The sequence below is a fragment of the Cervus elaphus genome, chromosome 33, assembly GCF_910594005.1.
Source record: "Cervus elaphus chromosome 33, mCerEla1.1, whole genome shotgun sequence".
Classification (NCBI taxonomy): Eukaryota; Metazoa; Chordata; class Mammalia; order Artiodactyla; family Cervidae; genus Cervus; species Cervus elaphus.
In genome coordinates, this window is record NC_057847.1 from 8,286,032 (window position 1) to 8,297,354 (window position 11,323).

At 57.2% G+C, this 11,323-nt stretch overlaps 1 pseudogene; it reads left to right on the top strand.

Moving 5' to 3' along the window:
- The first annotated feature begins 6,308 nt into the window (after positions 1 to 6,308).
- On the top strand, positions 6,309 to 6,427 carry LOC122688739 (annotated as a pseudogene).
- The last annotated feature ends 4,896 nt before the right edge of the window (positions 6,428 to 11,323 follow it).

Consider the following 11,323-nt stretch of genomic DNA (forward strand, 5'->3'; position numbering starts at 1 on the left):
TCCTGCCTCCCCTGTCCTTTAGCCCTGGCTCCCCCGGCGCGGTTGGCCGCCCCGAGCCCCACCTGCCCCTGGCCCCTCAGAGCCGTCGCCTGCCTTCCAGCCGGCCGGCCAGCCGGCCTGCCGGCGGCCCTCGAACACAGCAGCAGCCCAACTCTTGGGTCCCCGCAGCCCCAGCCCCTCCGCCGGTGGGTGGCCGGGGCCCCGACTCCCGCCGCAGGCCTGGGTTGCCTCCGGATTTGGCTTCCAGGAAACCAGATGACAGTCGGGTCTCCATCTGGGGCTCCCTTGGCATGCCTCAGGCAATCCCGGGGGCTGCCCCAGCCCGAGCCCCAGCCCAGTACTCCCAGGCGACCGTTCGCCGCGCGTGCACACACACACACACACACACACACACACACACACACACACACACACACTCACACACACACACAGAGACAGAGACACACAAAGACACACACAGAAACACACAGACACACCCCGCCCCGGACAGGTGAAGAGCTGCAAAGCACAGGGAAGGGAGACTCAGAAAGAGGGGAGAGAGTCCTAGTCTGGCAGAGACAACCCTCACAACCCTCACGTTCGGTTTCAAAAGCCCCGTGGTCCAGTGAAGAACAGGGCGGATGTAGATAGAGTGGTGGCGGAGTCAGCCAATGCACAGACAGCGAGGGCGGAGCCCGCGCAGCGAGCCTCTGATGGCGGGCGGGCGGCGTGCGACGCAGTCGGGCCCCCTACGCGCTGCGCCCGGAGCGGCGGCGGTCGGTATCGGTGCTGGAGACGGCGGCGGCGACGGTTTCGTGGCGGCCGCGCGCTGCTCTCTGAGCGGCGGGTGGTGGTGCGGCCTAGCCCCTCACTCCTGACACTTCCCCTCCCCCAGCGCACCGCGGTAAGTCGGGGGCCGGGGTGGTGGAGGCCGGAGACCGGCGGGCTCCTCCTCCACTCTGGGAGGGCGGGTGGGCGGGTGCGCGGGGCGTCCCAGGCCCTCTCGGCGCCCCAGTCTCGCGCCCTATCGCGCACCTTCTGCCCTGAGGGAGCGGGCCCCGAGGCCTGGCCCCTGAGGCTCTGAGGAGGGATTGCTCTCTGTGGGGTCTGGGCCCGGGGCTCTGGCGTCAGAGCCTCCCTTGAGTGAGCGTTTCTCGAGCAGGTTGGACTCCTTCATTTGCCCGGCAGTGGTTAGGTGGGCAGGCCCTCTGCGGGAGCAGCGCCTTGAAATCCCGAGGGAGGGTTTCCTCAGCACTTCGCTGATCACCGTGCGGGATTGGGCTTTCTTTGTTTTGGCTTCTCCAAGGAGAGATTTGCAACCCCAGGGGAGGGTGAGTGGGTCGGGAGTTTGTGAGCTTATGAAAACTGCATCTGAGAAAACTAAGGTCATTGAATGGAGTGAAACCTTACTTTTTGTTCTCCCACGTGTCCCGCGTAAAGCTAGGCGAGAAACGGTGTGGTTTCTGGATTACTTACTCTAGGCATAAGGACCTTGGAAATTAAGTCAATGAAGTGTATGAACAATGTTTCTTGAGAATTTGGCACATTCTCTGTGTTTAGAATTGAACCGAAGTATTTTTCATTTGTGTCTTTTACCCATGAGATACTCATACCACCCCTCCCCAAGATTTAACAATCAAGAATGTCTTCAACCATTGTCAAATGTTACTTGGGAGGCAAAACTGCCTCTCAGTGAGACTGCTGCTGTACAGAGAATAGTCCCAATATTTCAATAAAAACATCTTACCTTTAAAAAAAAGAAGAAGAAGAAAGAGGGAGAGAGAGACAGCAAGAGGACCACACAGGTTCCCCACCCCCAGCCCCACCCCCACGCCTCCACACCCTCCCCCGTCCATCGTGGGTATGCACCCGGCCCCTGGTCGGCCTGACCACAGCCTCGCCCACCGACACCCTCACACACACACTCTCACACACTCACCCTCTGGTCTGGGGGCGGGGGCTGGGTCTTGCCTTAGGGAGCCAAGCTGAAGGGGACCTTTGAGACTTCGGCTGCGAGGAAGTCTTGGGGACCCCACGGGGGACTGCCAGCCCCGGGGCACCGCGTCCAGCCTGGGCCGCCCCAAGGGAACGCCCCCTCCCTTGGGGAAGCGGCTTCTTCCGCAGGGCCTCTCTCTGGGGTGGTCACGGTTGTGCCAGTGTGTCTGTCTCGGATCGGATGCCATCCTCTCTCCCGTGTCTGTCTCCCTCTGTCTGTCTCCACCTGTGTGTGTGTGTGTGTGTGTGTGTGTGTGTGTGTGTGTGTGTGTGTGTGTGTGTGTGTGTGTGTGTGTGTGTGTGTGTGTGTGTGTGTGTGTGTGTGTCTCCGCGCGCGTGTCTGTCTTCATCTCCCTCTGGCCGTCTGGGAGTCTGTCTCTGAACCTTCATCTCTTTCTGCCTCTGAGTCTCCTGACCCCCGGCCTCTCACAGGCGCTGTGGGTCTGGCTCTGGCTGAGGAGCTTGCGCCGGCCGGCTGTCTCCCTTGGCGTGGGTGCGTGCGAGTGTCTGTGTGTGTGTCCGTGTCCGTGCCCCTGCCTGTCGCTCGTCCGCTCTCTCAGGAAGGTCCTGTGCTTGGCGGGCGGCGTGGGGACAAGGGGGGGCCGCGGTCGGGCGAAGGGGCGGGGCTGCCGCGCTCCAGTCGCCGGCGGCGGCCGGCCCGCCCGCAAGCCAGACACCTCTGGGGCCACTTGGGCCTGAGCAGCGATCCGGAGGGGTGGGTGGGGGACCCGAGCGGGGGGCGGGCCTGGAGAGGCCCAGGGTGGGTGGGCGCCCAGACCTCCGCGCCCCTCACGCCAACCCGCAGCCCAGGCCTGCACGCCTAACCGGCCGCTCGTGGTCCCGGCAACCCTCCGGGCCCCCGGGCCGGGCCAGGCTTGCTTGCCAGGGTGGCGGTGTGCGGGGACGGGGCGGCGTCGGCCGGGCTGCCGGGCCTGGCCGGCCCGAGTTCGGTCGCTGGTCGTGCGGCTCAAGTGCAGCGCGCGCCCCGTGGAAAGGTGCGGCCCGGGCTGGCTCGACCGGCACGTCAGAGCGAGAGGGAGGCGCAGCGCAGGGCTTTGAAGGCGCCTGGCGCCAGCCGCCTCCCTCTGATGAGATCATACCACCCTGAACGGGCCAGATGTCTTCTGATCTGGGAAACTAAGCAGGGTTAGTTAGTACTTGGATGGGAGACCCCCTAGTAGTTAGGAGCTCCAGGCTTTTGCACAAAGTAGACGACAAGCCAACGTATAGGTGATGAAACGTTTATCGTGAAAAATCCAATGAAACCTGAATTCGAAGATGGTTTATGGCATAGAAGCAAGTGTTTTCCATTAGGTTCCCCCCGCCCCCCCGAATTAACTTGCATGATGGTTTCCCATTAGCATAATGCTTAGTTTTTATTCCTTCTTTCCTTGTCTGTATCCATCTTTTTGCATCATCATGTGGTGCCTTATTGGCATAATTTTCCGCCTTTTGTCTTTTTTGTAACTTTTCGAAAAAGGACTTCTTAGGCATTAACATACTGATATGTCCATAAGGGGGAAAGACTTCTTCCCTACAACTGCATTGAAAAAATTTGAACTTAAGAAAATCTGTTTTAATGTAGCAGAATTATTATTTTATCTTTCCAATCTAGCATTTGTGAAATCCTTAACTGCTGATAAGTGTTCAGGCTTCCCTGGTGGCTCAGCTGGTGAAGAATCCACCTGGCATGCAGGAGACCTGGGTTCGATCCCTGGGTTGCAGAGACCCCCTGGAGAAGGGAACGGCTACCCACTCTAGTATTCGGGCCTGGAGAATTCCATGGACTGTATAGTCCCTGCGTTCGCAGAGTCAGACATGACTGAGCGACTTTCACGGGTCACCAACAACGGTTCAGCCTGAAATAAGAACTTTCAAAAATCTTTGAACACAGACGCTCTAACTTATTTTCCCTCTGGGATCAATATCCTGCATTTACTTTCAGGTTACGTATACACAATAGGCACAGAACTCTCTTATTGTGTCTTTTATTTGCATATAAATTAACAGCCTAGCAAATTTAAAATAGAAACACTAAAGACAGTGTTGCGCAGAGCAATCTCTGTTAAATGCCCCATTATCTCACTGAAGTTCCTATACACATGCAGGGACTGAAGGAGGACAGGAAGATGGCAGAAGAGCAACCCGCGAGCCACTGCTGTGTCTGTGCGCATCAACTACAGACTGCAAGGTAAGGACCGTATTTTACATAAATAGAAACACAGTTACAATTCAGATTTCCTTTTTAAGTTGCCTCCATAATTGGTTTGCAATAGCAACAGATTCTCCCCTTTCTTCATAGCCATACGCCAACACGTATCATTTTTAAAAATCTATTAATGTCAGACAAAACCATCACAATGCTTCAGGAGTGACTTCAAGAAAACTCCAGTCAAGTCACAGTACTCAGGCAGGTGGGTTTAATAAACAAGTCCTAGGTAGATATCAGTCCACCTCAAAGTGGGCAGTAATGTTGGAACACATCTAGGATTTCCTTTTTAAACACATGCTCCAAGGAAAACAGTACTGAATTTACCAGAGGAACGGTAAAAAGAGGACATCACTGGAAGGGAGTTTACACAGCCAGTCTGGCCCTGCGGTCTGACGCTGGGGTGGCATCTATCTGCTCGCTTGGCCCCTGTGTCCCTCGGGGAGGACACGGGCTCGAGAGTGCAGAACAGTATCATCACTAGGACTGCCCGGAGCTGCTGCGAACATCCAGAAAGTTGCACTTGAAGAGTTCTTTAGAGGGCTTCCCTGGGCATCCAGTGGCTGCTCCCAATGCAGGGGCCTGGGTTCCATCTCTGGCCAGTGAACTAGATCCCATACACTGCAAGTAAGAGTTTGCACGCCACAATTAAAGATCCCATGTGTGGCAACCAAGACCTAGTGCAGCTTACAACAAAGAAAAAGGCACCACACGTTCTTTAGAAAGTGCTATAAAAGGCTATGAACGATTGCTTCTTCGAAGCAAATAGTAAAAAATACGTGTATTAGTTGCTCAGTTGTGTCCGAGTCTTTGTGACTCCATGGACTATGTAGCCTTCCAAGTTCCCCTGTCCGTGGAATTCTCTAGGCGAGAATACTGGAAGAGGTCGCCATTCCCTTCTCCAGGCGATCGTCTCAACCCAGCCGTGGAACCCAGGGCTCCTGCATTGCAGACAGATTCTTCACCACCTGAGCCACCAGGGAAGCCCAGGAAATACGTAGACCGGACTCCTATGAATAAAGACAGGTGCCATTAGAGAGAAAATAACCTACTAGGTTCATTTAGTTCTATTATTGCGCTTCTCCTTGGGAGTTAAAAATAAGAGTACTTCTGGAGAACCTGACAAAGCTGTGATTTATCTTAATAAAAGACTTCTGATGGAGATCTTGAAACCTGTTTCCTGAAAGAAATGAGTTATAAATATATTTCTTAAGCCTGGTGGCAACGTTTCTAATGACAGAATTCATCTCCCATGCAGCTCAGTGAGTCCCTGTTTTGAAACAAGAGAATGAATGAAAGCGTTGAGTTCAGCAGCCATGAGGTTCCCTACCGTCACAGCTCACAGTAAGGCAAGAAGGATCAAAGTAACTGTTGTCTGTCTGTTTTAGCAGTTGGTTACCATCCAGTAGATCCTGTCTTCAATTCACGTAGAACTCTTTAAGGAAGAGTCTGAAGGCCCTCAGGAAGGTCCCGTGCTTGGCGGGCGGCGTGGGGACAAGGGGGGCCGCGGTGGGGCGAAGGGGCGGGGCTGAGGCGCTCGGGTGGACGGCGCCGGGGGCTCGCGGTGGGTTTGGGCCCCGGGCAGGTGCCGGGCAGGATGGGCGCTCAGGGCCCCGGCTGCGCTATGCCTACGCCGCGGGAGGCTCAGAGGACCGAGGGCCGCGGTCCGCGGCGGGCCCGAATCAGACACCTCCGGGGCCACGTGGCCCTGAGCCTGGATGGCCAGTGGGGCGGGGGGTGGGCGCGGGCGCCGACAGGGGGCGGGCCTGGAGAGGCCCAGGGCGGGAGGGCGCCGAGACCTCCGCGCCCCTCACCCCAACCCCAGGCCCAGGCATGCACGGCCAGCCGGCCACTCGGGGTCCAGGAAGCCCTCCGGGGCCCCGGGCCGGGCCAGGCGGGTTCTGGCCGGGCTTGGCGGTGTGCGGAGGCTGGGCGGCGTCGGGCGGCCGCCGGGCTGCCGGCCCTGGCCGACCGGAGTCCGGTCGCAGGTCGTGCGGCTCAAGTACAGCCCGCGGCCCTTGGAGAGGTGTGGCCGGCTGGCCTGACCGGCAGGCAAGTCAGACCGAAAGGGAGGCGCAACGCAGGGTTCTTAAGGTTCTTAAGGCGCCTGGCTGCAGCCACCTCCGTCTAGGGCCATACCACCCTGAACGCGCCAGATCTTGTCTGATCTGGGAAGCGAAGCAGGGTCTGGCCTGGTTAGTACTTGGGTGGGAGACCGCCTGGGAATACCGGGTGCTGTAGGCTTCCTGCCTCCCCTGTCCTTTAGCCCTGGCTCCCCCGGCGCGGTTGGCCGCCCCGAGCCCCACCTGCCCCTGGCCCCTCAGAGCCGTCGCCTGCCTTCCAGCCGGCCGGCCAGCCGGCCTGCCGGCGGCCCTCGAACACAGCAGCAGCCCAACTCTTGGGTCCCCGCAGCCCCAGCCCCTCCGCCGGTGGGTGGCCGGGGCCCCGACTCCCGCCGCAGGCCTGGGTTGCCTCCGGATTTGGCTTCCAGGAAACCAGATGACAGTCGGGTCTCCATCTGGGGCTCCCTTGGCATGCCTCAGGCAATCCCGGGGGCTGCCCCAGCCCGAGCCCCAGCCCAGTACTCCCAGGCGACCGTTCGCGCGCGTGCACACACACACACACACACACACACACACACACACACACACACACACACTCACACACACACACAGAGACAGAGACACACAAAGACACACACAGAAACACACAGACACACCCCGCCCCGGACAGGTGAAGAGCTGCAAAGCACAGGGAAGGGAGACTCAGAAAGAGGGGAGAGAGTCCTAGTCTGGCAGAGACAACCCTCACAACCCTCACGTTCGGTTTCAAAAGCCCCGTGGTCCAGTGAAGAACAGGGCGGATGTAGATAGAGTGGTGGCGGAGTCAGCCAATGCACAGACAGCGAGGGCGGAGCCCGCGCAGCGAGCCTCTGATGGCGGGCGGGCGGCGTGCGACGCAGTCGGGCCCCCTACGCGCTGCGCCCGGAGCGGCGGCGGTCGGTATCGGTGCTGGAGACGGCGGCGGCGACGGTTTCGTGGCGGCCGCGCGCTGCTCTCTGAGCGGCGGGTGGTGGTGCGGCCTAGCCCCTCACTCCTGACACTTCCCCTCCCCCAGCGCACCGCGGTAAGTCGGGGGCCGGGGTGGTGGAGGCCGGAGACCGGCGGGCTCCTCCTCCACTCTGGGAGGGCGGGTGGGCGGGTGCGCGGGGCGTCCCAGGCCCTCTCGGCGCCCCAGTCTCGCGCCCTATCGCGCACCTTCTGCCCTGAGGGAGCGGGCCCCGAGGCCTGGCCCCTGAGGCTCTGAGGAGGGATTGCTCTCTGTGGGGTCTGGGCCCGGGGCTCTGGCGTCAGAGCCTCCCTTGAGTGAGCGTTTCTCGAGCAGGTTGGACTCCTTCATTTGCCCGGCAGTGGTTAGGTGGGCAGGCCCTCTGCGGGAGCAGCGCCTTGAAATCCCGAGGGAGGGTTTCCTCAGCACTTCGCTGATCACCGTGCGGGATTGGGCTTTCTTTGTTTTGGCTTCTCCAAGGAGAGATTTGCAACCCCAGGGGAGGGTGAGTGGGTCGGGAGTTTGTGAGCTTATGAAAACTGCATCTGAGAAAACTAAGGTCATTGAATGGAGTGAAACCTTACTTTTTGTTCTCCCACGTGTCCCGCGTAAAGCTAGGCGAGAAACGGTGTGGTTTCTGGATTACTTACTCTAGGCATAAGGACCTTGGAAATTAAGTCAATGAAGTGTATGAACAATGTTTCTTGAGAATTTGGCACATTCTCTGTGTTTAGAATTGAACCGAAGTATTTTTCATTTGTGTCTTTTACCCATGAGATACTCATACCACCCCTCCCCAAGATTTAACAATCAAGAATGTCTTCAACCATTGTCAAATGTTACTTGGGAGGCAAAACTGCCTCTCAGTGAGACTGCTGCTGTACAGAGAATATTCCCAATATTTCAATAAAAACATCTTACCTTTACAAAAAAAAGAAGAAGAAGAAAGAGGGAGAGAGAGACAGCAAGAGGACCACACAGATTCCCCACCCCCAGCCCCACCCCCACGCCTCCACACCCTCCCCCGTCCATCGTGGGTATGCACCCGGCCCCTGGTCGGCCTGACCACAGCCTCGCCCACCGACACCCTCACACACACACTCTCACACACTCACCCTCTGGTCTGGGGGCGGGGGCTGGGTCTTGCCTTAGGTCGCCAAGCTGAAGGGGACCTTTGAGACTTCGGCTGCGAGGAAGTCTTGGGGACCCCACGGGGGACTGCCAGCCCCGGGGCACCGCGTCCAGCCTGGGCCGCCCCAAGGGAACGCCCCCTCCCTTGGGGAAGCGGCTTCTTCCGCAGGGCCTCTCTCTGGGGTGGTCACGGTTGTGCCAGTGTGTCTGTCTCGGATCGGATGCCATCCTCTCTCCCGTGTCTGTCTCCCTCTGTCTGTCTCCACCTGTGTGTGTGTGTGTGTGTGTGTGTGTGTGTGTGTGTGTGTGTGTGTGTGTGTGTGTGTGTGTGTGTGTGTGTGTCCGCGCGCGTGTCTGTCTTCATCTCCCTCTGGCCGTCTGGGAGTCTGTCTCTGAACCTTCATCTCTTTCTGCCTCTGAGTCTCCTGACCCCCGGCCTCTCACAGGCGCTGTGGGTCTGGCTCTGGCTGAGGAGCTTGCGCCGGCCGGCTGTCTCCCTTGGCCTGGGTGCGTGCGAGTGTCTGTGTGTGTGTCCGTGTCCGTGCCCCTGCCTGTCGCTCGTCCGCTCTCTCAGGAAGGTCCTGTGCTTGGCGGGCGGCGTGGGGACAAGGGGGGGCCGCGGTCGGGCGAAGGGGCGGGGCTGCCGCGCTCCAGTCGCCGGCGGCGGCCGGCCCGCCCGCAAGCCAGACACCTCTGGGGCCACTTGGGCCTGAGCAGCGATCCGGAGGGGTGGGTGGGGGACCCGAGCGGGGGGCGGGCCTGGAGAGGCCCAGGGTGGGTGGGCGCCCAGACCTCCGCGCCCCTCACGCCAACCCGCAGCCCAGGCCTGCACGCCTAACCGGCCGCTCGTGGTCCCGGCAACCCTCCGGGCCCCCGGGCCGGGCCAGGCTTGCTTGCCAGGGTGGCGGTGTGCGGGGACGGGGCGGCGTCGGCCGGGCTGCCGGGCCTGGCCGGCCCGAGTTCGGTCGCTGGTCGTGCGGCTCAAGTGCAGCGCGCGCCCCGTGGAAAGGTGCGGCCCGGGCTGGCTCGACCGGCACGTCAGAGCGAGAGGGAGGCGCAGCGCAGGGCTTTGAAGGCGCCTGGCGCCAGCCGCCTCCCTCTGATGAGATCATACCACCCTGAACGGGCCAGATGTCTTCTGATCTGGGAAACTAAGCAGGGTTAGTTAGTACTTGGATGGGAGACCCCCTAGTAGTTAGGAGCTCCAGGCTTTTGCACAAAGTAGACGACAAGCCAACGTATAGGTGATGAAACGTTTATCGTGAAAAATCCAATGAAACCTGAATTCGAAGATGGTTTATGGCATAGAAGCAAGTGTTTTCCATTAGGTTCCCCCCGCCCCCCCGAATTAACTTGCATGATGGTTTCCCATTAGCATAATGCTTAGTTTTTATTCCTTCTTTCCTTGTCTGTATCCATCTTTTTGCATCATCATGTGGTGCCTTATTGGCATAATTTTCCGCCTTTTGTCTTTTTTGTAACTTTTCGAAAAAGGACTTCTTAGGCATTAACATACTGATATGTCCATAAGGGGGAAAGACTTCTTCCCTACAACTGCATTGAAAAAATTTGAACTTAAGAAAATCTGTTTTAATGTAGCAGAATTATTATTTTATCTTTCCAATCTAGCATTTGTGAAATCCTTAACTGCTGATAAGTGTTCAGGCTTCCCTGGTGGCTCAGCTGGTGAAGAATCCACCTGGCATGCAGGAGACCTGGGTTCGATCCCTGGGTTGCAGAGACCCCCTGGAGAAGGGAACGGCTACCCACTCTAGTATTCGGGCCTGGAGAATTCCATGGACTGTATAGTCCCTGCGTTCGCAGAGTCAGACATGACTGAGCGACTTTCACGGGTCACCAACAACGGTTCAGCCTGAAATAAGAACTTTCAAAAATCTTTGAACACAGACGCTCTAACTTATTTTCCCTCTGGGATCAATATCCTGCATTTACTTTCAGGTTACGTATACACAATAGGCACAGAACTCTCTTATTGTGTCTTTTATTTGCATATAAATTAACAGCCTAGCAAATTTAAAATAGAAACACTAAAGACAGTGTTGCGCAGAGCAATCTCTGTTAAATGCCCCATTATCTCACTGAAGTTCCTATACACATGCAGGGACTGAAGGAGGACAGGAAGATGGCAGAAGAGCAACCCGCGAGCCACTGCTGTGTCTGTGCGCATCAACTACAGACTGCAAGGTAAGGACCGTATTTTACATAAATAGAAACACAGTTACAATTCAGATTTCCTTTTTAAGTTGCCTCCATAATTGGTTTGCAATAGCAACAGATTCTCCCCTTTCTTCATAGCCATACGCCAACACGTATCATTTTTAAAAATCTATTAATGTCAGACAAAACCATCACAATGCTTCAGGAGTGACTTCAAGAAAACTCCAGTCAAGTCACAGTACTCAGGCAGGTGGGTTTAATAAACAAGTCCTAGGTAGATATCAGTCCACCTCAAAGTGGGCAGTAATGTTGGAACACATCTAGGATTTCCTTTTTAAACACATGCTCCAAGGAAAACAGTACTGAATTTACCAGAGGAACGGTAAAAAGAGGACATCACTGGAAGGGAGTTTACACAGCCAGTCTGGCCCTGCGGTCTGACGCTGGGGTGGCATCTATCTGCTCGCTTGGCCCCTGTGTCCCTCGGGGAGGACACGGGCTCGAGAGTGCAGAACAGTATCATCACTAGGACTGCCCGGAGCTGCTGCGAACATCCAGAAAGTTGCACTTGAAGAGTTCTTTAGAGGGCTTCCCTGGGCATCCAGTGGCTGCTCCCAATGCAGGGGCCTGGGTTCCATCTCTGGCCAGTGAACTAGATCCCATACACTGCAAGTAAGAGTTTGCACGCCACAATTAAAGATCCCATGTGTGGCAACCAAGACCTAGTGCAGCTTACAACAAAGAAAAAGGCACCACACGTTCTTTAGAAAGTGCTATAAAAGG